Below are 24,958 nucleotides of genomic sequence, written 5' to 3' on the forward strand. Positions count from 1 at the left end.
TTTAAAATAGGAAAATATCTATATTGTATGCATGAATAGCATTTTTCTAAAAAAATTGTAATCATAACTATTTTGGAAACATTGACTTGAAGTTGTGTGTAAAATTTCCTAATGGATAGTAAGAATTTTGATTTTTTGAAATTCCCTTTTCTAGATTGATACCAATTCAGTTAGTTGATATTTGAAGTAATAAAAAGGATATGAGTGAAATATGATACATATATAAGTAAAAAAGGAAGGTTCTCTCCATGAGAATAATCAAATAAAAAAAATTGAAAATGCTAACTAGGCAAATATAAGGGAGAAAACCTAATTACAAGACTATCTTATTTTATATGATCATGATCATACAAAATATAAATATGCATTGCAAGTGCCTATTTGCTAGAAACAATATACAAGACAAAGCCATCAATCAAAACCTTTATATAGTGCCACCATATGAAATATGTAAAATATATATCATCAAAATTGAAACATCCATATAACATCACCAAAATAATAGTTGAATATACATATCTATATATATATATATATATATATATATATATATATATAGAGAGAGAGAGAGAGAGAGAGGAGAGAGAGAGAGAGAGAGAGAGAGTTGTATATGTTAGCCTATAATTCGTCAAAGAGAATTTGGTTCCAAATGCTTCCCTATGAAAACCAATGGTAGGTTCTAAAATAAAAGTCGAAGCTATGAATAGAATTTCTGCATGTATTCCTGTGCGTAGGAAAAACTAATAAAATTGGCTTGAGAAAATTAATATTATTCTTATTCTATATCTAGAAAAAGAATAGTATAGATTGGTTGCATATATCAAGCTGATGGTCAGGTTATTATTCCATAACCATCATAAACAAGGGCTTTATCCATGTGCCTTTAATTAAGAGTGTAGGAGTACTTGTTTAAATTTCCCATTTTAACTTCCCCTTTATTGCCTTAATATCCATCTGCAGGTATGTAGAAGTAATTAAAGAGCAAAAAGGTAATGGAATTCGGTAATATTTAATTACACTTTTTTTTTTCAAATACATACACTGGGTAGTTCAAATCCTGCGGTCAACAAAGACAATAGCCTATACAAGTCAGCAAAAAGAGAAAACTAAATATGTAAGCATAAAAAAAACAAGCAGCAAACTCTAAATATATACTGGGTCGATCCTTTTACAATGTCAAGACTCTGAATCAAGTTGTGAGGAGCCATGCGGGCATGTTTAGTCCCACATCGGTTATTCACAGGGTAGATCTTGGATAATTACACAGGATCAAGGAACCCAAATAATAATTTCCGGCTAGCCATTTTGGGTGAGATCCTGGGTTGTTATAAATGATATTAGAGCAGACCTAGCCCATAATCAATGTGGACTAGGGGATACTGCAGCATGGATCCATTAGGGCTGACCATAAGCTGGTCGTGGTGTTTGTTATTAGATTTGAATGAATTTGAACCCTTAGCCTGACGAGGACGTCAGAGCTTGAACAGGAAGAGTATGTGAGGACCGTGCAAACGTGTATTTAGTCACATATCGGTTATTCGCTAGGTCGATCTTTGGTACTTATATAGGATCAAGAAACTCAAATAATAACTTCCGGCTAGCCATTTTGGGTAAGATCCTGGGTTGTTACACAAGTCATTAAAACTCTTAGCGGAAGGAGGCTAATTGATGTCACCAATGCAGAGGTTGCAAAGTTGAGGCCTCTTATTGCACTGGATAAGACTGTCTATAGTTTTCTGATTGTTGGGTTCTGTAAAGCTAGGAGGGACTTGATGGAGCCTTCCAAAGCTTGGAGCAAGTTGGTCTACGAAGGGCTTGAGCTGGATGTGGAATCATACGAGGAGAAATTCAAGAATAACTGGTTCAAGGATGCCATGAGGATTTTCAAGTCAGTGAGGGACCAGAGGTTTGGGAAACTTAGGCTGCCTTTTAATAGGATGGTGAAAGGAAGGATTTTGAGCAGTTATATGTTGTTTGGTGAATTGGCGAAGCGAAGGGCTGGAGTGCAAGATAATGCCACACCTGAGGCTTTAGGGGATGTAGAGTTTTCAAGGTGTTTAAGCTCCATACATAAAACTATACCATGGTCTGATTTAAGGGTCTGTTGAGGCTAAGGAAAGCAGGGGAGGGTCCTATTATTTCTTCTCTCTTTGGTGGGTTGGTGAAGTTTGGAAGGTTATTGGAGGCTGCCAAGTTTGTTGGAAGTATGATATGGTGTGGTGTGGAGATGCCAAGGTTTGATTATAAAAGTTCTTGCAGCAGTTCCTAGCAAGGAAGGTGGAGGTCGGAAATTGTTAGTGCTTTTTTTTTTTTTTGTTACAGCGGTTGCTCATCCTATTCTAGTATTGGCACAGCCAGCAGAATCAAGAGTAACAATCTGACAAAACTGCGAAAGAAGAATATCATATTCCAGTAATTAACTTTTTCCTAATAAAAAAAGAGGTGAATTTCACTATGAAACAAAAGGAGGAGAAACTGTAGGAAGATAACAATCCAATTTTAATATATCTTGAACACTCATGGACCACAAAAAATTTAAAAATGATTACTTTGTAATATATTGTGAATAATTATGCATAGAAATATATGATGATACTACATATATTTACCAAATTCGGATTCAACATTATTTAGGTCTACACCCAAATTAAACTAGTATGGATTAACAACTTTTGAAGTTTCATATATTGGATATTGCATGAGCTTAAAAGCATTCCAATCAGCTTAGAGAATCTAAGGCTTACCAGTACCAAAACAAAATCTTAGACAGTCCTAGGATTCCGCAGCCATTTAGATGAGAGAAGATCTCGCAATACAAAATTTAATCAAATAGAAATGGTTAACAAGCATTCAAATCAACTTGAAGAATATAGGGCTTACCACTACCAAAAAAACTCAAGCAGTTCAAGGAGTCACAGTTTGCCATCGAAACCATCAACTAGATGAGCGTGGATCTCACCATACAAAATCTAATCAAGTAGACATGGCTAACACCTAATTCTCCCTCTAGAGGGTGGAAAAGACATCCTTTTTAATCCAGCAGGAAGTTTTAAGCTGCAGAGAGAGAATCCATTTTACGGAGACATTAATGAACAAAAATTGTGATTACCAATTCTTTCCTCTATTCTTGCCTCATCCACTGAAAACATCACCATTCTCGACTTGTTTAATTAATCATACTTGATTACCACAAAGCAGCAAGCAACCTCAAATTTTAAGAATGACTAGCGGCCAAATCATCCAAGGAAATGAACCCATAGTTTACATAAAATAGAAAAGGTGCAGTACATGAACAAAAATATATATATATTTTTTGACTACAACATAAGTCTCCAAATATTCTAGACAATTTTTTTTATCCAACTCAGAATCTTCCAATAATTGACCACATATAAGGCTATCCAATCTACGACTCCATTAACTTCTCTGTAAATATGCTCAACTTGAAAAGCCACGCCGCATAGTCCGAATGCAGTAAAACAAGTATTTAGAGACACAGTTTTCATCAATTCCTACCAATAAGTTGAACCAAAATCACAATACCAAAAAGAATAATAAAAAAAGAATCACAAGAGCTAAACAAACTAGTGTGCTCACTTCATCACTCTCCAGATGGCCCACAGTTACCATCCACCCCAATATCACCATTTCCATCACCAGCACCAGCAGCAGTCGCAGAAGCAGCAGAAGCAGCTTTTCCTTCTCCTTCAGCTTCGACGACGAATCCCCTCTCGACGGCGTAATCGACAAAGCTATAGAGAGGCAGCACTCGGTCGCCGTACTTGTCTCCGAACCTCTGTAGCTCCCTCTTGGCCTTCGCCCGGAGCTCCTCCAGCATCTCCATGGCCCTGTCCATCCCGAGCGCCACCACGACGCTTGCGTTGCTCCGCATCTTCCCGTTCGACCCGGCCTCCTCCATCAGTATGTCGTCACCAGGCTCGTACAGCACACCCACCGCCCTCCCGTACCTCTCAGCCCCTCGCCGTCTCCTCCTCGCCGCGCCGCCCAGAATCCCGCCGCACGCCGCGAGCACTCGGCATCTCCCGAACTTTTTCTCGACCACGCGACGACATTCGCCTCCCCGGCAGCGGCGGCGCCGTGATGTCGAGGAACTGGCCGCGGCCATGCCGGTGAGCCGACGGGCCGGGCGATCTCCGCGAGGCGCGGAGGAGGGTGGCGGGGGGGACGAGGTCCTGCGGGGTGCGGGCGACGACGTGGCTGTAGGCGAGGGGAAGAGGGCGTCGCCCGGGCGAGGACGGCCATGTCGACGCCGAAGCGGGCGTGGGTGGAGGGCCGGCCGCGGCGGGAGCGGGCGGCGTCGAACAGGGGAGTCGTCGTGGACGAGGGAGGCGGCGTGGACCATCTCGAGGGCGCAGGCGGTGGGGAAGGCCGCGGAGCGGTCGCCGCGACGAGCTCGCAGGCGGCGATGCACATGATGGGAAGGGCGCGCTTGCCGCCGCCGGCGAGGACGGAGTAGCGCATCGCCTCGAATATCCGCTCCGGGAAGCGGACGGGGAGGGCAGCCTCGAGCTGGGACCGATCTGGGGAATCAGAGACGTCCAGTAGCCGGAGGTCGAAGGAGCGGCGGGGGGGAGGTGAGGAGCAGCGAGGAGGGGAGGGAGAATGGCGGAATTTGGGGTAGCGACGTGCTGGGAGCATCTTAGGAAGGGAAGATTTCGGGGAGAAGAAGGGCTGAGAAGGCCATGGATTGAGGACGGATGAGACTAATTAGCCCCCTTTTTTCCCGCTTTCTTCTGAATTTTTGAATCTTGATCTCTTTGCTTGGATTCTACTCGAACGTGGATGATAGGGGATGGTGGAGGTAGAACAAATGGATAGATAAACTTATCCTTTTTTTCAAAAAAAATAAAGTCTTATTTTCTTTTATATATTTAAAGAAATTATTTGTTCTTATGGGATGAGTGACGGCCTTTGTGACACGAATCTCACAATCGCCTTACATCCCAATTGAAAAGATGCGAGTTATCCAAAGTTGACGACCATGGAGTTATCTTGGATTCGGCCACTTTTCACAATGTCATCCTTAGATCATACTGCTACCAAGGTATTTGAACATCATGGCCATATTTGATCTCTAAGAACTTGGGCTACAAATAAGCATAGACTTCCATTCTAGTTTATAAACCTATTTCTTTTTCTTTTTTCTTTTTGCAGGACAGGCGATTCATATCTGACGGGTACAAATACATCTAATAAATGAAAAAATAGAAATCCGAGTTATCCGAGCCAGCTCTATCCCTAGCCATACGATTACTATATGGCTGGCCACATAGGCGACCATCCAATCATTGCCCCATTAGCTTCACGAAAAGTATGCTGCCTGAAAAACACTCCATCCCTCGTCATGGTCCAGATGTCACAAAGCAGAGGATGACCATCACCCGTACCCTCAAATCCTCTGGATCCAACTGATAACGTGGTTGAGTCACTCTTCATGATGATTGAGCAAGCTCACAAACTAGTCGGCATGTCGAAGGCCTGCCCACACGACCGTATTTTTATATTTGCTAGTTAATTTGTACAACCAAAGGTTCTTTCTGGATACGAGATTGTCACAAAAAAATATAAATTGTGTCAAAAAAGACTTCCATATGCTTTTTCTTAGTCAAGCATATGGAAAATAAATAATAATAGTAAAAAAGAATTTTTGTATATTATATTGCTATATACAATTATATTAAGATACACTAATCAATTAATAATATAATTACATATAAATAATAATTTAATACAATTATGTTACTAAATACATTTATAAATATAATATGAATAATATTATATTAATATATTGTATTGTCATAATTAATTATTATCTTGTTATAGTTATTATGCTAATAACATATTATATGACAAATTATATATTATATATAATAATATTGTATATATCATATAATATTAGCATGACAGATTGCTTGATTTGATACATTAACAATTTAGAGTTAGACTGCTAATGAAACTTTCCATTTTTGAAAGTCATGAAGACAGATAGCTAGAACTACTAGATACTTTCTTTCCATTGTTGTCTATACTTATTTTAGTTGGAATGTGTTATATTACACAGCTAATGAATCTTTTAGTATGGATATCTTTTGTATGCTTTCTTGGCATAATCATCTCAAGTAGATAATTGTACTTGATTCGGTCATATTGGTAATGTATGAAAGCATAACTATTAGTGAAATTTTTCTGAACTTTTGGATGCAATGTTTGGATGGCAATCAAAAGAACTTTTTTATTGAATAATTTCTGTTTGGGAATCCTTTAAACATCCATTCTGCTTGGGGTGCTTACTATATCATAGTGTCTCATAGATACAAGCATTGGTTACTATGTCGCAGTTCTTGTGATCTTGTTATCAGGTTACTGAATCATGCATGCTTACTGGATTGAAACTAACCAGATTAGCTTCATGTCACAATCTGAACTATAAACAGACTTGATTCCATGTACGCATAGATATCCTGCAAATTTAACAAGCTGTCCTACTCCTACCATATAACACCTAGACTGAAAATTTTGTTTCAATGAGGCCCAAGGTCTTAAAGATCAGAAACACCATATCAGCAAGGCTTGATATTTTAACAATGCCAACAAGTGAAACTGTCAATAGATAGTATATACTTTCACAAAAGATTGCCATCTCAAGTATACACCTGGACTTCTTTGATGTTCTTACTGTAAAATGAAGTACAAACATTCATTTGATTTTCTGATGCGCAAATCTGTGAGCTATGCACTATTTTTAACTGGTTATGTGTATCCCTCTCTGAAGCCTAACCAAGTGTGCTAACTTTTTGCTTAGAACTGGACAACATTTTACCCCCAAGAGGGAGCAAATCAACCTCAGAATTCACTTGGGATGGCTTATCCCAAGTGAATTTTGCACTCACTGCCTCTGTTTGTGCTACCTTCAACCTCTCCTTGTATTCCTGTTTCTCTCTCCTATATCTTTCCTTATCCCTCCTTCCATGCTCATCATACACCTGCTCAACAGAACAAACAAGCTAGTAAATATCTCTTGTACTTCTAAGAGTTGCAATGATATACTGTCATTGAATCGAAAGCACGCATTTACATAATCTATTGGAAAGATGCTGAACCTTTCTCTCCTTTCAGTGAGCTGATTCCAGGCCTTCCTATCATTTTGCTGAAATCTCGTTCCCTATTAGGGTGGAGAACTTTCAGTTTAGCATGCTTCTCAGCGAAGAAAAAATTGTAGGCGCTTCTGTTGGGCTTCGGATGGTCTGGGTCACGGTTTCTGCGCCTCCTCTTCCTGTGCCTTGATTGGGTTTGGGGGGCATATGGGACAATAGCATTGCTTTGAATCGTTATGGAGGAAGAGGCTGAAGGCTGAGGGGCATGATATAGTATTCCATGGAGGGCCTGCGAACCAGTGTTCACCGTAACAAAGTAACCATGCTCGAACTTTCCAATGATCCTTCCTGTAACTGGAAGATTATATTTCCCTGGAAGAATTAATGTTTCACTCAGTATCGATATACATGACTCGGAGCAATAGTACATGCAACAACCATGTACTCTGTGAGGATTTTTAAAATAATTATGCCGCATCTGCTTCACAAGAGAATGCCACTGAGCAATCTTTTCTGAGGCAGCAGTCTCCAAAGACATTGTCTTCTATTAGTTAAAGGGGATAATGCACTGGATGCAACAAGAGAAATGAAAAGGGCACTTCTTAAGAAACCAAATATGTAATGCATAACATATCCTTGGTAAGAAGAACTAACTTGCTCTTGATGTGTTCTTGAATAAACCAGTTTATGTTAGTTTAGAGTTCGAACATAATTTTGGTGCAAATGGTTCATAATTATTATTCTCATGTAAAATAAAAAAAATATAGAGAACATTTTCACTCTTAGGTCTTTAAGAAGTATCATGTGAATATTGTCTAGAATATTTCTTTTTTACTTTACTAAACATGGTACTTGCAAGGTAAACGATCATTTACCAAGTATTGTAAATTAAGATTTGCTTTTATTTGATGGACTAAATAAACTTGCGAAAAACCTTCACATGATGGTTACTTGTTTGCCATTTGTCATGCAAACATTATAGTAAACAATTTATGCCACCTTCATTTTCTTTTCCACAAATCATCCATAATGCATATTGTGTGCTTTAGTTCTCTTTGGCCTAGTAGCATTAATTCAAGTGGCTATTGTTAGGTTCATGCAAGAAATACTCTTATACCAGGCTGTTAATGATCCAGTAGATTAACTTCAATAACAAACAATTCATGTACATCAAAAATAATAAACAATTCATGATGTGTTTAAGTGTCAAGCAGGCAACAGTACTTATGTTTGTGGGTTCTCTGACATGCATCAACAAATGAATTAAGGTTGAAATTCAACCCAAGTAATGCCTAAGCAAGGGTAACATGGTAGACCTTTGGACAGCTTCATCCAACCTATGGGGGGAGGGAGGGATGGAAGAGCAAGAGCAAACTCACCTGCTGCCGGCCTACCTTGCTCATGAGCGGAAGCAAGAGGGATGGAAGCAAATGCTGCAAGCCCATTGCCATTAGCTGTGGAAGAAAGGAGTACAAGTAACTTAAAACTATTTTTAGAAAAATTCTACTAGAACAAACCTGAGAGTGGACTACTGATAGATAGATAGAGAGAGAGAGAGAGGGAAATGAGAGTGTGTAAAGTTTACCTATTGTTTGCTGGCTTCCCATAGGAGGCAGGAGATGAGAGACAAAGCTGGAGGCTGCAGACCAACAAAATACAAAAAGAGAAAAAAAAATGTTAAAGGCTATCTTTTCTTCATTATTAGTTTTCCAAGCGTAGAAATAAGATGCATTAGTAAATCGAACCATTTTAATATAAGATTGGGTAGAATGGAGCACCTTTGCATTGGCTCTGCCGACCTTAATTTTTACTTATTTTTTACTTTATCCACTAGAAAGCATGTAAGCTATTCATTCATCTTGGGAAGAATATATCTGAGTGACATCGGAGTAACTACAATTTCCAAACTGAAATGGTTGCAAGTCCAAATTGAGGTGCATCCAAACTTTAGGGCTCAGTCATTGACCTAAGCAAAATATACTTAATCAAACGGTTTCTGAAGAATAATTTAGGTTCTTGCTTATTAGGAGGAAGATGAGATTAGTAATAATTAATCACCACTGGCAAGGCTCTCCAACAATCAGTGATATGTCAATGTGGTATTCCAAAGGGCTTGATCAGATTAATCTAGAACTGACACTCCATTAATACTGCACAGCATTGTCTAGAAGGATAATCCAAGCCTCTTACATGATGGCTAGCTAGGAGCTAATGGGTTGGCCATCACAGAAAAGAAGACAACCTAAGTCCGAGCACTTATAGGTGGCATTTGGTGTAAAGCAATTACCCTAAGATCAAGGTAATGTGGGTGGAGGTGATGAGATTGCCGGGCCCAATGATCCTACGTGGCAGTGATCCTAAATCACCCCTACTCTTAAAATCACTGCCCAACTTACTAACGTTAAGCTCGTCGTTGAGGATAGGTTTCCAAGATCACCTCGGGGCAGTGATTGTTGCGCTGAGCTAATGGGTTGGCCATCACAGAAAAGAAGACAACCTAAGTCAGAGCACTTATAGGTGGCATTTGGTATAAGGTGATTACTCTAAGATCAAGGTGATGTGGGTAGAGGCGATGAGATCACCGGGCTGAATGATCCTACAAGGCAGTGATCCTAAATCACCCCTACTCTTAAAATCACTGCCCAACTTAGTAATGCTATAGGTTTCCAAGATCACCTCAAGGCGGTGATGTTGTGCTAAATACACACGATATGTGATCAAAACTCAGACAGTGTTATGTGATTGAAACAGAAAAAAATAATAATATATCATACCAAGGAAAATAGGACAACTACCCCTTTTTTAGTATTTTGTCTTTCAACTCATAGTCTATAACGCAAATGGTGATTACCATCTAAATGTTTATAAGAACTACACCCATGCCCTCTTTACATGAACCCAAGCAGAGGTTGTCTGCACTTGGACACTCTCTATTTATATTTAAAAGGACAAAAGAATGTAATCCAACAAACTATAAAGAAGATATATAAAAGAATCACCATTTGACTGGGAACCTGAGAGTGTTCTCTTCCTTCTGGCCGGGTCCAAAACAGATTCATTTTGATCAAGCTTTCTATTGAGAGTCTTGTTTTGTAAACAATCTACATCCAATAGACATTTAAATATGTAAATTTGCATGCTTACTTCTCAAGCTATGAATGAAAAAATAGAAGTTTAAAAGACTAGATAAATGAGCACGCCATGACCCACTGATGGAGATATGAGAGGGCCTTGAGCTCCAAAGAAATACAACCTGCTCGTACTGATGTAGAAGACTTAAATAATATTCCTAAGTACAAAAGATGGCACTTGTGGTGGTGCGAGGAAAGTTGAACGCAGATATCACCGTCCCTCCACTTTTTTCCACAATTACCTGCTTAATGTTTATTAGTCAACATTAATACTATAGTTAGGTTAGGTGATGTTACAAAGATTAAATAAAAGGAAGCGATCAAAGATTAGTGTCATATTTAATATATAAACAGAAATAGACAGAGATTGGGGAGCAGGAAGACCACCTTTTCAATACCCCCCTTCTGAGTGACTAGACATATAGAGGAGATGTAAGTCAAGATCCTTGCCTCCTATCACAGGTACCCTTGGCATTACAAAAATAGATAGGTAAATAAAAACTGAAAACTGATTAAGGTAAATGTAAAAATTTGATTGTGTTTGGTTTATTTACTGTTCCTTGTAGATAAACTAAAGATTAGCTAAAGAAACAAACTAAAGCAAAGCAATGACAGAAAAACAAATAACATGCATACATGAACTTGTACCATGGCAGCATGGAACTGCCGAGGCTGTCCATGAAAACAGAACGGTCCCTTACAACCCTCCTGATGGGAAACCAATGGAGCAGGATAAAGCTTATCCTGCCTCTTCTCAACCATAGCTCTAATTTCTTTCATTTCTTCATCCTCTTCCTCTGCTATCTCTTTCCCTTTATCCAACTCTCTCCCTTCTCACCGTTTCCTCCAGTTCTCCCAACATGGAACTATGTACCAACAATGGAGAAGATGGAAGAGAAGGTTGAGAGGCCAGTGCAGGAATGAATGGATGAGATGGGCAATATATGACCGTGAAAAAATGAGGCCAAATGGGAGAAAGAACAAATGGCAGGATTGATGATGTATTTATGGCGGTAACCCGAGGCCAACCAGACCACTAAACAAAGCTAACCATGGAGGAAGAAAAGCAGGAGTTAACAAAGGTGTTTGAAGAATGGGGCCTCAGCCTAGGCGAAGACCCTCTCCTGATTAGGCTAACAAAAGCTGGCAGACGCATGGCTCTGGGAACGGCTCTTTTTTATCTTTTTCTCCTGCATATTGCCAGAATCTGCATTGGAAACATTTAAGGTACATACAAATATAATAAGACCTTTTTGTTGGTAAACCCAATGAACTTACTAAATAGGACCTATGTTAATTATAAGAGCTGGTGGTGATTATTAAATTCCTCCTGCCATGCCATGGGTTACTATTTCTCTACTCCTTTGCTCCCGTATCCCTCTTTCTTCATATTTAACTTAATTTATATATCTACATATCTTTGTGCCATTGCGCAGCTCTATGTTTTCTAGCTTTGATCTTTTCTCTGCCCTTGAGCTTTAATGCATCATATATCATTTCAAAAAGGCAGCGTCAGCCATCCCAGATGCGGCGTTTGCAGCGAGGATGGATGGAGGGGAGCCGATCCGTACCTTGGAACAGCGTATCCCATCCGTACTTGCATGGATTAATACGAATCCTGGCATATCTTTTCACCAACTTTACAGTTTACTCTGCCCATCTTTGTATTTGCCATGTCAATCAATAAAGTAAACTTGCATACTAGTAACTATGATGATATATTAAATGCCCGCTCTCAGCCTTACCACAGTTAAAGGGGAGGAGTGCGTGTCAGTCCAAAGTCCAAAAGACAAGGTCTCAAAAACGACATTTTTTTATATATATATTATAACGCCTTCCTCAACAAAATCATTATCAGCTTATATGATGGTTACAATAGCCATTAATTGCTCATTAAATAATTATAGTTATAAAAGCTATTATTTTATTGTAATAAGAGAGAGGGAATAAAAAGAGTCTAGTCTCTCCTGAGACAGTTGGGTCATGCTAGAGCTTTACTATTAGGCATGCTTAAATGCTAATGACCTCTTCAATGCATAAACAATGTGGGACTTAATATATGCTTGTAGAAGTTTTAATATATTCCTCTATTAGACCCCGTATCCTTTTTAAGAAAGGATCCAATCACAATCATAAATATCATGATCAGTACATATATAGTTAGCGCTAATAACCATACTATACTGTCTAATTGTAAATTAGGTCATATGTAATACCATTTGTAACAACATACTAAAAGTTAATAGATGGGATCATGGTCACGCTTAAATACTCAAGGGCGCCCTCATGCGTAGCCAAGAAAAGATGGACCAAACAACCAAGCATTTTTCTCCCTCCAAGCTTCTCTCTACGACACTTGAAAAGAGAGTTAACTAACAATGTTGCCATGTTGACTTGAACAGTTATTAGAAGTTAATGTAAAAGAGGCTTGTGTCTCAAAGAACCTTAAGGCTCATGCCTTGCTCATTCAAGCTAAATCACCTTGCACATAGTAAAAAGCAAGAGGGTGCCGAAATACAGAATCAGTTTCCAAAACTTTTGGAGCATTGACCATTTGATATTCAAATATTTGTTATCAAGGAATAAAATCTTAAGTATAATTAAGTTGAGAATTTTCCCAAGTAATATTGCTAAAGATTTGGACCAATCATGTTAATTTCTTCACACAATAGGGTAGTCTAGCATGAGTGCCTAGTCAGAAAAAAAAAAAAAAACTTTTGTAGGTGGATGTTAATTATGTTTAGCATTTGAAATGATCATTGTAATAGACCAAAGAAATGGACACATAGCAATGGCTATGACATGCATAAATCTATGTACGCTATAAAATAAAGGAAAAATGCTTCAAGGTACCCGTTATACACATAAGAAAAGTTTTTCAGGCGCACAATTGCTAATTTGATAGCCCATAATAAATCAACCCTCTATTTTGGCAATAAATCCATGAGTTGCACTAATCATCTCACACCCGATGGCAAGAGAATTGTTTGTGCACGCATAACATAAGCCACATAGTGTTACTCTAAAATAAAAGAGGTGCCTCAAAACCTATTTTTGGGTTCATTTTTCCTAACTGTATACAGAAATTGGAACATTTGCCAAATTCTCAATTCCTATGATACCCTCAATTAATTTTGTATTAGTTAGTTTCTCCATTATAAGCCTTGCCACACTCTTTCTGATCCTAATTTCTCTCTCAACCCTACTTAAATTCTAATACTAAAAGTTATTCAGCTTTATAGGTTCATCAGTCCTTAACCCTTCACTCATAATAACTTTTTTTCTAAAAATTAATAGTTAAATAAATTTTAAACTTTTAAAATTTATAATTTGGTTAAGTAGACTTAATATAAGATATTTAACGGCTGCATGCTTCATGTGCATTCTAGCCATTTTCTTAAGGAAGACAATTGCTATAAATCATGGTGCAATGCCAATGTTGCTTTTATAGCAACTAATGTATAGATCAAGGCATGTTATCCACTAAAAAAAAAATTATCCTTTTTTTTTTTTTGGCTACGATGAAGCAGAGCCTCGGTTTGCATATATAGACTGAGATATATGAGAGGGTTCTTCTGGGTAAGAATGATAATCAGATCAAGCACATAGATAGAAGAAGACCCGCATTAGAAGCAATCCAATCAGTAGCAAGAATCTTCGATAGTAGCCCAGTGGTCAAGTAAGCACACAGCAATAGAGAAATCATTCTCTGACCGAGTATCTTCTCATAGTTGGGATTCAAGTATTCAACAGATATAATTCCTAAAGAAACTCTGAGGCCAAGTAAAATTGCTTATGATGATGAGATGAAGAAGTCGAGGAGTTGATCCTCTAGACATCAGGCCAAGTCCTATTACACATCAATTACAGATTAATGGAGGCTCGACCTTGAAAAACTTAGGGTATGGCTAGAGTGATGATGGAGCACACCAATTGTCTCACCAGCAAAACCTCAGCCCATACCAATCAGATTAATTAGGCTTCACAGCTCCCAAAATTTTAAGGGGTAGGTGTCTTTTAGAATCTAGGATACCCCCCAGGAATAGGTCTAGTAAGCCAAGGCAGGGGATTTGGCACCCAATTCCAAAACCTGAGCCTATGGACAGTGCACTGTCACTTTGTTAGGTTACTTTTCTCAGTCCAACACAAACCAAGAATGCACTAGGGTATCCTAGACTAATAGGTCACTGCTCAAATGGACATTGCAATATCACTTGTAAAGCACCATTAAACTTAGAAGAAAGAATCCAAAAGAAATAAACACTAATAAAAACAAATAAAAAAAATAATCATGCTTAATTCACTATTTTAGGTTACTTAATTAGAGCCTCTATTTGATGAATCTGAACCAAAGAAAGTTGTAGAGTTTCTTATAACTGAGAATGGCCTTGATCTAGTAAAGGAATCATCTCCAATCATGCTTTGATCCAGTCTCGAACTTCACTATTGAAACTCCTTTGGTCATTTCTTGTTGGGAGGACCCACCATATCAGGAGTCTTCCCTTTCCTTTTGCTAATTAATCACACCATTTGGTCCTGCGTAGGACCATTTTGCTGAGGTAGCAACTCTGGTTTCAGTTATTTACCTTTTTGTTAGAAGAATACGCTAAAAAAAAAAAATCCAAAAATAAATACAAAATTTTAAAAAATAAAATCCAAAAATAGTAGATAAGCTAAATTGGGTACATACGTCGTATCTTTTCTTTAAGCTGGAAAGTGCATGAGTTTGAACCTAAACTATCTCTGCTACAAAAGATTAGATAATTGTTAACGGATTTCATTGCAGCACCGCTAGAATGATGACGATCTTGAAGCATATGCATTGGTTGATAACACTGTGAGCTAAAGAAGATACCGGTAAGTAAATTTTCAAATTATTAGCTTTTGGTTAGTTCTCAATAGGATTGGATTTTGTGTGATCCATATAAAGGTGGCAATACTTAGCGTTTAACCTATTTAATGTGATTCAACCCATTGTATGTTGGGTTAAGTTAAATATTTAATAAATTAGTTAGGTTCAAATTTAGATTATTTATCCGTTTAATAAATAGGTCGAGTTCAGGTTAATAAATTTTTGATCTATCTTGCATCCGATCTGATCCGCATTTGAATTGACTTAATCCGATCGACACCTCTTATCTATATACCTTTAAATTAATAATCACCGGTGGATCTAACCTAATTTCATCTGGATAGGGTCACTTTTGAGTTGTTCATAAATTGACTAATGTTTATATATGTCCATTGAATGAGTTTAGACTCTTGCACAGAGGACACCATATAATAAGCCACTCGTGTGGACTTCAGCATGACTCACGTGTGGATATAGATTTCAACAATAATGTTATTTTGTTATAATAAATAGTCATTATTTGTGTCATTCTATTGGATTTCGAATTATTTTGTATAGCACAGTTATTGCTTGTTTTTGTTGATGTCTATGATGAAAACATTGAAAAGCGAGAGTAGTTCGTACTTTAGGTTCGGATTGTACCTTAACTTTTTGCAATGCCTTGGATCGCATCATACACAAATTTCAAAGCATGCTAATTTTTTTAATCTATCTGCACAGCTCTTAAAGTAGGTATTGAGCGATCCAACGGAAGTTGTGAAAAGAATCATTCTTTTGTCCGACAGATACAGCCCGAACCCGGTGTCCGAAAGAAGGATTCACCTTCGTTCGCGCGAATCACCGTTGGATCTCGCAATGGTCACTTCGAGAGCCGGACAAGCCGATGGATGAGAGAAGACGGGGTGCTTGCGAGCTGTGCGGGCGAGATCCAACGGTCCGAATGACGAAAGAACATAAATCTATCTTCCTCGCCGAGCTGCTGAAGCGGTTCGTGTATTGAGTTGCTGAGAGGAGGTTGGTGAAATCAGAGAGCAAGCAGCTAGCGGGAGCTCGTTGGTTCCCTCATCGATGGCGAGCATCTCGGCCGCCCTCGCCATCTCGCAACCTCCAATCCTCTCCTTTGCCCGCACTTCTCTCACCTCCACACCACCATTCAAGGTCTCTCTCTCGCTCGGTCTCTGTGTGTGTGTGTTCGAAGGTGTGTTTGTTTTGCTTCCTTCTATTTATACGGTGATGCGTTTGCAGAGGACAGTGGGATTTCCACTCAAGTGCTGGGCGCGGCATTCTCCTGAGGTGGATGAGGAGACGTCAAAGAAGACTTCCCTTTGGGGCATTTCTACATCCACTTGGCGCGCGGGTCTTGGAACGCTTGGGTTCCTGAGACCGGGTATCTTACCTACTTGAAACTCACAGATTCTGAAGCCTTCTGCCCTGTCGGAGGCGGCAGCTGCAGCGACGTCCTTAACAGCGACTACTCCTCTGTCTTCGGTACTTCTTAGGGAAACTGTTCCTCTTATATTCCGTTTCTCCTAACTTGCCAAGTAATGGTGTTGTGCATATACTGTAATTCTTAAAGATGCTGATTCTTGGAATCTTGTTGCATGCATTCTTCTTCTAAAGAAGGATCTTGATTTTAGTGAAGAGATATTGTACTCCTAATGATCCATCTAAAAGAATCTAGCACCTTTTTGTAAACTGATATACCAGAGGTCTAAAAAATTTTGTTTTTGGCTGGATTTGAGGCGTTGGGGCAATGTGTTAGACTTTAGTTTTAGTAATTGAGTTAAAAAGTCAAACTATATTCAAACAACATCAATTGAAACAAGGAAGCTAAAATAAAGAAAGTAAAAAAAAATGGACATTCTTTTAAAGTATAAGAATGTATTGTTTAGATCCTATGTACCATTTCTATGGTTGCTGTGAAAACAAATCAGAAATAATTTTGTTCGATTGTTCAATTGTTCAAAAAAGTCATGTTTAGAATATGATATATCATTTTACTGATTCGTGGAAATCTAGCATATGGTAATAGAAAAACATATGAAATTTAGGCTTTAGGATAGCCCAATAGCACCCTCCCCCAAAAAATAAAGAAAAAAGGAAAAAAGAAGGGGAAAAATCCTCTAAATTTCTCTGGACTGTACCATATGCTTCCAAACCTCCCTGCAAATTTCAAAACCTTAAGTTCAGTATAGAGAAAATACTTTGTGGCATCCAAAGCTATAAAAAATTCACAAGAAATTAGCATAAAATGCTCTACATGCTATAGTGTTAACATCATAAGTTAATACTAGCAAAAACTTAAATTTTCAAGAAACATTGACCCACGATCAGGAGGAGTTACAGGATAGGAGAAGGCTGAAGGAGAGGTGACTATGGTAGTTCGATGGGGGCCATGTCTTCAAAGCAAATAGGTGAGGGCCTGTAGGGAAGTGTGCGGTGTTTTTTGGATATGAAACTTTTTAGACCATTCCAAGTACTTTATCTTTACCTCTTCCTATACCTAAACAACCCTTATGCCATTCCTACCATTATCCCCTTTCTTGTAACATACTACCTCAAGCGCAATGGCTAAGAACGGCATCACCCATTCCAAGCAAAAAATGACTGAAAAACCGGCCACTGTCCTTAGTTTGAGCATCACATCTTCCATTCTCAAGCAGGAGCTTTGATCTTGGAGGAACTTCTCGTGATTACAAGTAGTGAGACCAAGCTTGGAAGATGTGAGATTATTGTGAAAACTATGACCACCATGTGAGATGGCATTATCTTATAGGGCACCAACAATGGTGTCTATGGGATTTGGGAAGATAAGGAAGTATTTTAGGCTAGTGGGGAGAAGCATGGGGAGATGTATTAGAAAGATGTAGAAGCAACTCCGCTGAATGATAAATAACCATTATTTAGGTCAAAGCAAACAACAATCAATAATTTGTGAGATTTTATAAGTTGTAGCTAAGGTAAGGTGATAAGGCATTAAGGGTAAAGATATGTGTATTATGATCAACTTGACCACCTAGTTAATAACAAGACCATCCCAAAGCCCGAGCCTTGCTTGGGCTACCCAGGCCATTCCTGGCTGCTCAGACACCTGCTAGGGCAGCTTAGCTGCACACAAGGTTGCCGAGATGGAAGGGCCCTAGGCTAGGGTGTTGGAGCTCCTCCTAAAACCTAGGTTCTATAGGTCTCCTATGTCTGAAACATTGTTGCCCAGGTACTAGAATAGCAGCCATTGTCAATTTGGACCATGGGCTTTTGTGTAGCAATGCAAGGGGTATCTCTTATTTGTAAAGGTTCTGATGCTTTCCAATCTACGCATATTTTCTATATACCTTTTCAATGATAATCAATGTCATATTTTCTTACCAGATGATTGCTCTTTAGGGTTCCTATTCCTTGTCCAGGTTCTAGTACACTCCTTTGATTTTTCCTTATGTCTCTGCATGGATCAAAGCAGAACTACAATGGACTCTTGTATGAACTAACCTAGTTCTGGGACTAATCCGAGGAGCAAAAAGCTAGATGACCTTATATATGGTCCCACCTCCTCTGAAGCAAAATCTGGTTTTTCCCCCTTTCTGTCTTTTAAGTTGAATAGTTATTTTCTTTTTCATCTGATCTAGACATTCCATAATGTCTTGCTACTTACATTGCAGGTGGCATGTTTGAAAGAGGATTCATGATTGCTCATTTTGCATTTGCCAGGTGTTCCTCTTCCGCTGGTTGGCATGCTTGCATATGGATTGGTTGCATTGCTTTCTCTGCAGCAGACTGGGAAGCATTTGCTCAATGAACTTGGTGAAACTGATATACGCTTGATTTTACTTGGGACGACTACCTCGATGGCAACAGCAAGTGCTTATTTTCTGTATCTTCTAAGCACAACATTTGCTGGAACATCTTGTTCATACTGTCTGTTCTCAGCTATTCTGTCTTTCATCTTATTTTTCATTACTGTCAAGGTGGGACAAGCAAGTTTCTTCAAGCAGAAGATTTACCCTTAGAAATTTATCGGAAGATAGTTTATTTCAACTTCTCTCTCTTTGGTAGGACTTTGATCTGGAAGAAATCCAAAAGGTGGTGGTTTACAGTTGGTTATTGCCGGCATAGTTGTTACCATTTTAACAAATTCATATACAACAGCTACTCAACAGTTTTCTGGGTGAGTGTTTCTTGCTCACATGGTCATAAATATATTTCTTATAAGATGTTCTTGTTTATGCTAGTAGTGCCATCAAGTCATGACATAGTTATTGATGTTTTACAGGACCACTTAGGAAGTTTTTTGTTGCCTACTATATTTCAATTTGAGTCTCCTCCTTTCTTACATAGTAGAGTCCCTTGTGCATAAAAATTGAGGATAGATTGTTTACGCTACATTTATAGGCTTCACTGAAAAAAACTGGTTCTGGGCATCTATTAGTTCAAAAGTGTTTCTATATAAGGTGTCACTAAGCTGATATATAGTGATGCTTTTAGGTAGTTAGGCCATGATATATATATTTTGCACCTGTTAGTGGAGTGTAACATCTGCTTAGAAACTTCCATAGCATCAGATTGTCTTCGTTGCTTTGTCCGGTTAAGCGCCATACCATTGTCTATAAAATTGATTAGGGTTTGGCTAGATTATGCAACAGAAATCCCCTTAAGGTTGAAAATGTCACATGCTGGTGACTCACTCCATTGTGGTACTATGCCCGTATTTTGCACACAATGGGCATGGCCAGTGGTGCTGGCTCCCAAGGGCATGGGGAGATGCACATATTTTGGGACCTTTTTTCTTTGAAAAACAGAACTGTTCTTAACTTCTTTTCCAAGGCTATTAGGTGTTATTTTATGCAAAAGCAAGGATTAAAATCAAGAAATAATATCCTACAATCTAGAATCAAGACATATATGCTTGCCAATTGTTATACAATGTATATTTATTTAAGGTAATATGGCATAGTATTACTCCATACCAGGGCATTTGCACCAAAAATCAGACACTGGATGATTAGAATACACAACATTTATTGCTAAAACACCTCATATAATAAATCTAATGAACAACTTATGTAAGTCATGCTAGAATATTAATGCGTTCTGTTATTTTCATATGAATTTTGTCCAAGGTTATCAAATTGCCTAGGCAAGGCTGTGTACCCCAATATGGCCTAGGTGGGTGCCTAGGAAGCTTCCTAGGGATGAAAGCCCTCCGAGCTTTTATTATGCATACATTTAAACATATGCATAAATAAGCACGTGTCTATATCACATATACTCTTGGTTCACCATACATCATATCACGAAAACTGATTTTCACACTTAAAAAATTTCGAAGATCAAAATCCACCAGAAGAAGGAGAGCAGCAACAGCATTGCTGCCACTATAGCAGCTAGCAAGCTACACGATATATCCAGGTAGTCAGCCCCTAGCAAGAAGCAAAAGGAACAGGAGGAAGAGGAAGGCAAGATGTAGCAGCCAACAGGTTGCAAGGCGACACCAACAACCAACCATCAAATGGAGGAGGCAAGCAGAACAGAAAAAAAATTCCAAAGTAAGGCCAGATGAAGAAGAGGTAGTAGAGGAATAGAAAGATGAATAAAAAATAAGAGGAAGAAAAGAGAAGATGACATTGGTCTGAAGAAGAAGAAAGAAAGAAAATGTTCAGCTCACTAGCTACTACTAGGTTGGCCATAGTCTTTGATTCCCTTCTACATGTCTGACATGGGGCTTGGAGAGGGAAAGAAAATGTGAAAAGAAACCCTTAGAGAAATTGGGTTTAATTGGACTTAGTCTCAGCAGCTTGGCCAAATTAAGCACCTAGGTGGCTGCCTATGCACCTAGGTAGCCGCTTTTAACAACACTAACTTTGTTTTAACTTTGACATCTTATTTTAATTGCAATCTAAGATGCAGAACTTAACAATTAAACTATATTTTCACTCATATCAAACCAAGTTGTGATCTACATTATAGTTAATAACATAAGCTGCTTCTCTATTCATTGATATGTTGGTGGGCTAAAACCAAATTTTGTAAGGCTACTTATGTGACTGCTATTGCATCCTCTAATTAGTTTAGCTGACTTTCCCAAAAGAGAAAAAAATCATGTATTTCATTTAATTACTATCAAAATGAGTTCAATTTGGTTAGGGATTTCTTTAGCTTTTTATGGTATCAATATAGCTGCAAATATCTTTGTATATGGGATATGCAGATGGAACATGCATAAAACAAATTTTCTATTAGTGAAGATATCTTCTCTCCTTTAAATCCCTCCAAGGCATCCAAAAATAATTAAAGCTCAAGCATCTAAGCTATTTCATATTCTTTCATGCTTGTCTGTGCCAACTGCATTCAGCAATTTGATATATCAAAACATTTGTAATTAACTGTTGCCAGAAGCAATAAGCATATTAACTATACAGGCTGTTAGAAACCATGTTTGTTCAAGCAAAATAATCCCATTTCATCACAGTCCTGGCTAATGTGGTGATTATGCAATCTAAGGATATAATTTAAGTATAAGGTAAGGTTCGCCGTTTCGGTACCGGACTCTGTACCGGTGCCACATTAGCACAGTGTCGGTACGGTATGGTACAGAGTTTTTTTGGCATATCGAATGTCGGAATGCTACTCGTATTGGGTGCCGGTACTGAATCGGTATGATATGGTACGCCCTGTACCGCCCAGTTCGGGCCGGTACGGCATACCTTGGTATAAGGTAATGTCTAAGAGCTCATTGGATATAATTGTGTAAAGTAATGTATAATACACATTTTCAGTATCAGAAATTTCCACTACCTTTTATCCCCACTACCAGTCGCAATAAATTAGTTTCCCCAGCCATTAATGAGCTCAAAAATCTCTCTAAATGTAAGCAGAGAAAAAATCTAGTGATCTAGCTATTGGGTCATTGGTATCTACCACATTCAAATTTCTGCTAATCGAAAGAGTTTCCCATTTTAATCTGTCATTGGGCCACCTGAATCTAACAGCCAGAGTTTCCTACCTTTCCACTTTCAGCTAACGGTGTTAATCATATGGCCAAACTAAATTCTAATTCTACATGAGAGATGTGGTTTCCAATATGAAAAAAAGGTTAGGATGTTTACTTATACTATTCCAGTTACTCTTATCATCAAATTCCACATTTAAAATATTTCCGAGGAAAGTTATTCAAGATATACATTACTTGCAACATGGAAGAGCCAAAAAAAAGTGATATCACAACTTTACAGCTGCATAGCATGCAATGTTTTGAAATGTGGTTTAGCGGCTCCATATGCACCCACATATGTGGATGCACTGTGTTGCCTATATGGAGTTAGTATATGCAGACATGCGACATATGGATTGAAAAAGCAGTTCATTTAGCATTAGAAGCCGCATATGTGGCCCACTTGGCATTGTCCAGTTCAATATGTGAGCCCTCTTAGCATTTTGGAACCACATATTTGGCCTGCCCTTATGTGGGCCTGCACAGATGAAGCAACTCCAAGTTGATAGTTAGGTTTCATGTGGGTCTTAGGTGAGTCTGATACAGGTATTACTAATGTTGAATGTTGACTATGTTATAGTTGTTGCTATTAGGTACAAATACTAAGTAATAATCACTAGGTGTTAGTTTCTTTATTTTCTTTTTTTTAAGCTATATGGTGTTAATTTGTCACCATCATAGTTCGAACCAAGGTTGGCAGAACCGGTTTTGAGCACTATACGGTTCCTCAGCGGCATGAGTCAGTATGGGCCGTGTCGGTCTTGTATCGACAGAGGAGAGGGCACGCAGACCGTGGGAGAGAAAAAAAGAGGGAGAGAGGAAGGGGAGGGCGGGAGGTCGGGGGATGCCGACGGAGGCTGCGAGAGGCGAGGCCGCAGTCGGACCCTTGTTTCGTTCGAAATAGGAGAACCGACCGCGGCCTCGCCTCTCGCGGCCTCCGCTGGCCTCCGTCAGCCTCTTGGCCTCTCCCTCTTCCTCCCTCCACCGCTCGCTCTCTCTTTCCTTCTCGTTCTCCAGCTCCAGCAACGGGTTTCGTTTTCGTTGTTGGAATGTACCGGTGAGCAGCCGTTACGGCTCGGAATGGCCGGAACTGCACGTTCGGAACAGTTCCACCGACCTTGGTTCGAACTTTTGACCTCCCTGAATGACAAAACTTCATTATTGTTCCTATTATTGTATTTAATATATTATATTTACTTTTAAAAATATTAAAAATAGTAACCATATATGAACCCTTATATATGGCCGCATAATGCATGATCCGCCATATGCACTATATAGTCCCTTGACCACCCACATACGACAGCCACCTTTTAATGAAATCCGCCATTCAATCGCAGTGCGGTGCTCTCACAAAGCTCAATCCTCTAACGCTGAAACAAATAGATCAGGAATTCGCCCTGGGATCCGCCCGTTCCGATCCTTGCTTACTAAACAGTTGCACCCCTGGATATTTATGTTGGGAAAACCCCATGATCCTTCCGTGTGGAAGGGAAGGAAGAAAGAAGGCGAACACGAATACTAAAAAGCGACGTTGATGGCATGAAAAGAAAGTGTTTACCCTCTTAACGTTCATGCACTTCACAAATGATAGAAATAGAACTAAACCATCTTTCCTTGTTTTATTTTATAGAGCATTTTGCATGTATTTCATTTTCAATGGGAACATTGAGCATTGACCATATCATTTTGTATGTCTTCATGAGGTAGGCAAGAATTTAATCTACCTTGCAGTTATTTGTGATATCCTCATATAGTCCTACTATTCTTTGCTACATGACTTACATAGAATCTTGACACTATAGAGGCAATTTATGCTTGTTTTATATGTGTATACACAAAACAATTGTTGATGTTAATGATAATTGTTACAATGATTGCTTGCTTTGTTATGTTATATGTCATTTTCTGTTACATTTTGTTGCTTTTTTCTTTTTTCTATGAGAAAATATTTGATTTGCTTGTGCTCTTTCTAATTTATACAGCTCAAATGACATTACTCTTGAACCATATGAAACTAAGATAACAAACAGATCAAGCCCATTTGCTCTATCTCTTGCAAAACACCTGCACTCCATAGGTGCTAAGATGTATGGAGCTTTCTGGTGCTCTCACTGTAATGAACAGAAGCAGGTATGATCTTCTACAAGCTCTTTATATCTGTCAAAAAACTGATTGTAGATGTAAGAATTGAGTAATTAGAAACTGTTAGATTGGGCTTTGCTCTATTTGGAACTTAATATTCAGAAGTAATAAGATGAATCATTAATCAGTTTTTGTGAATTTATTTTTCTGAGCACTTTGGTTATCTTTCCCCTATTGTTTTCTGGCTAAGGTATCCTTTCCAGTGAAAATGAGTGAATTGACTATTAGCTGATATATGGTTCCTAAATATTTTAAAGTTTCCATTATTTTTTTGATTGGTGACTTGGGTAATTATATGTTTGAGGCCATAGTTATATCCTTTTAATTATAATCAGTATTAATAATTACTGGCATGCAAGGTTAAGCAGCATATGTGAAATCTAAGAACAGGTATCAGATATACAGTGTACCTGTATTAGTTTGGTAATTAGTGACCGGATTGAGAGTTAATTGAAACATATAAATGTTCAGACGATATGATGCCTATAAATTCTGTAATATACCCTTTGCTTCATATGCTATATATGCTAAAAGATGTTGCAGTAAGTTGGGTATGTGATACAGTGTTTAAATCCAAAACAGTAACCCTTTGACGACAAGCTTTTTTGTGAAAGTTACAACTTACAAGGTCATTCTTCTAACCAATTTTGATTACATTCCCTACTTTAAAGCTGACAAAAACTTACATAAAGGTGAAAGTGATGTTGCTTGTTCTGTAGTGCTTAAGACA

The 24,958-nt window shown here is 38.5% G+C and overlaps 2 pseudogenes; one reads left to right on the forward strand and one right to left on the reverse strand.

The window, feature by feature from the left end:
• Positions 1-3,225: 3,225 nt before the first annotated feature.
• LOC120109042 lies at positions 3,226-4,659 on the reverse strand (annotated as a pseudogene).
• An 11,423-nt stretch (positions 4,660-16,082) lies between these two features.
• LOC120109041 lies at positions 16,083-24,246 on the forward strand (annotated as a pseudogene).
• The last annotated feature ends 712 nt before the right edge of the window (positions 24,247-24,958 follow it).

The sequence above is a fragment of the Phoenix dactylifera genome, unplaced genomic scaffold (assembly GCF_009389715.1).
Source record: "Phoenix dactylifera cultivar Barhee BC4 unplaced genomic scaffold, palm_55x_up_171113_PBpolish2nd_filt_p 001756F, whole genome shotgun sequence".
Lineage (NCBI taxonomy): Eukaryota > Viridiplantae > Streptophyta > Magnoliopsida > Arecales > Arecaceae > Phoenix > Phoenix dactylifera.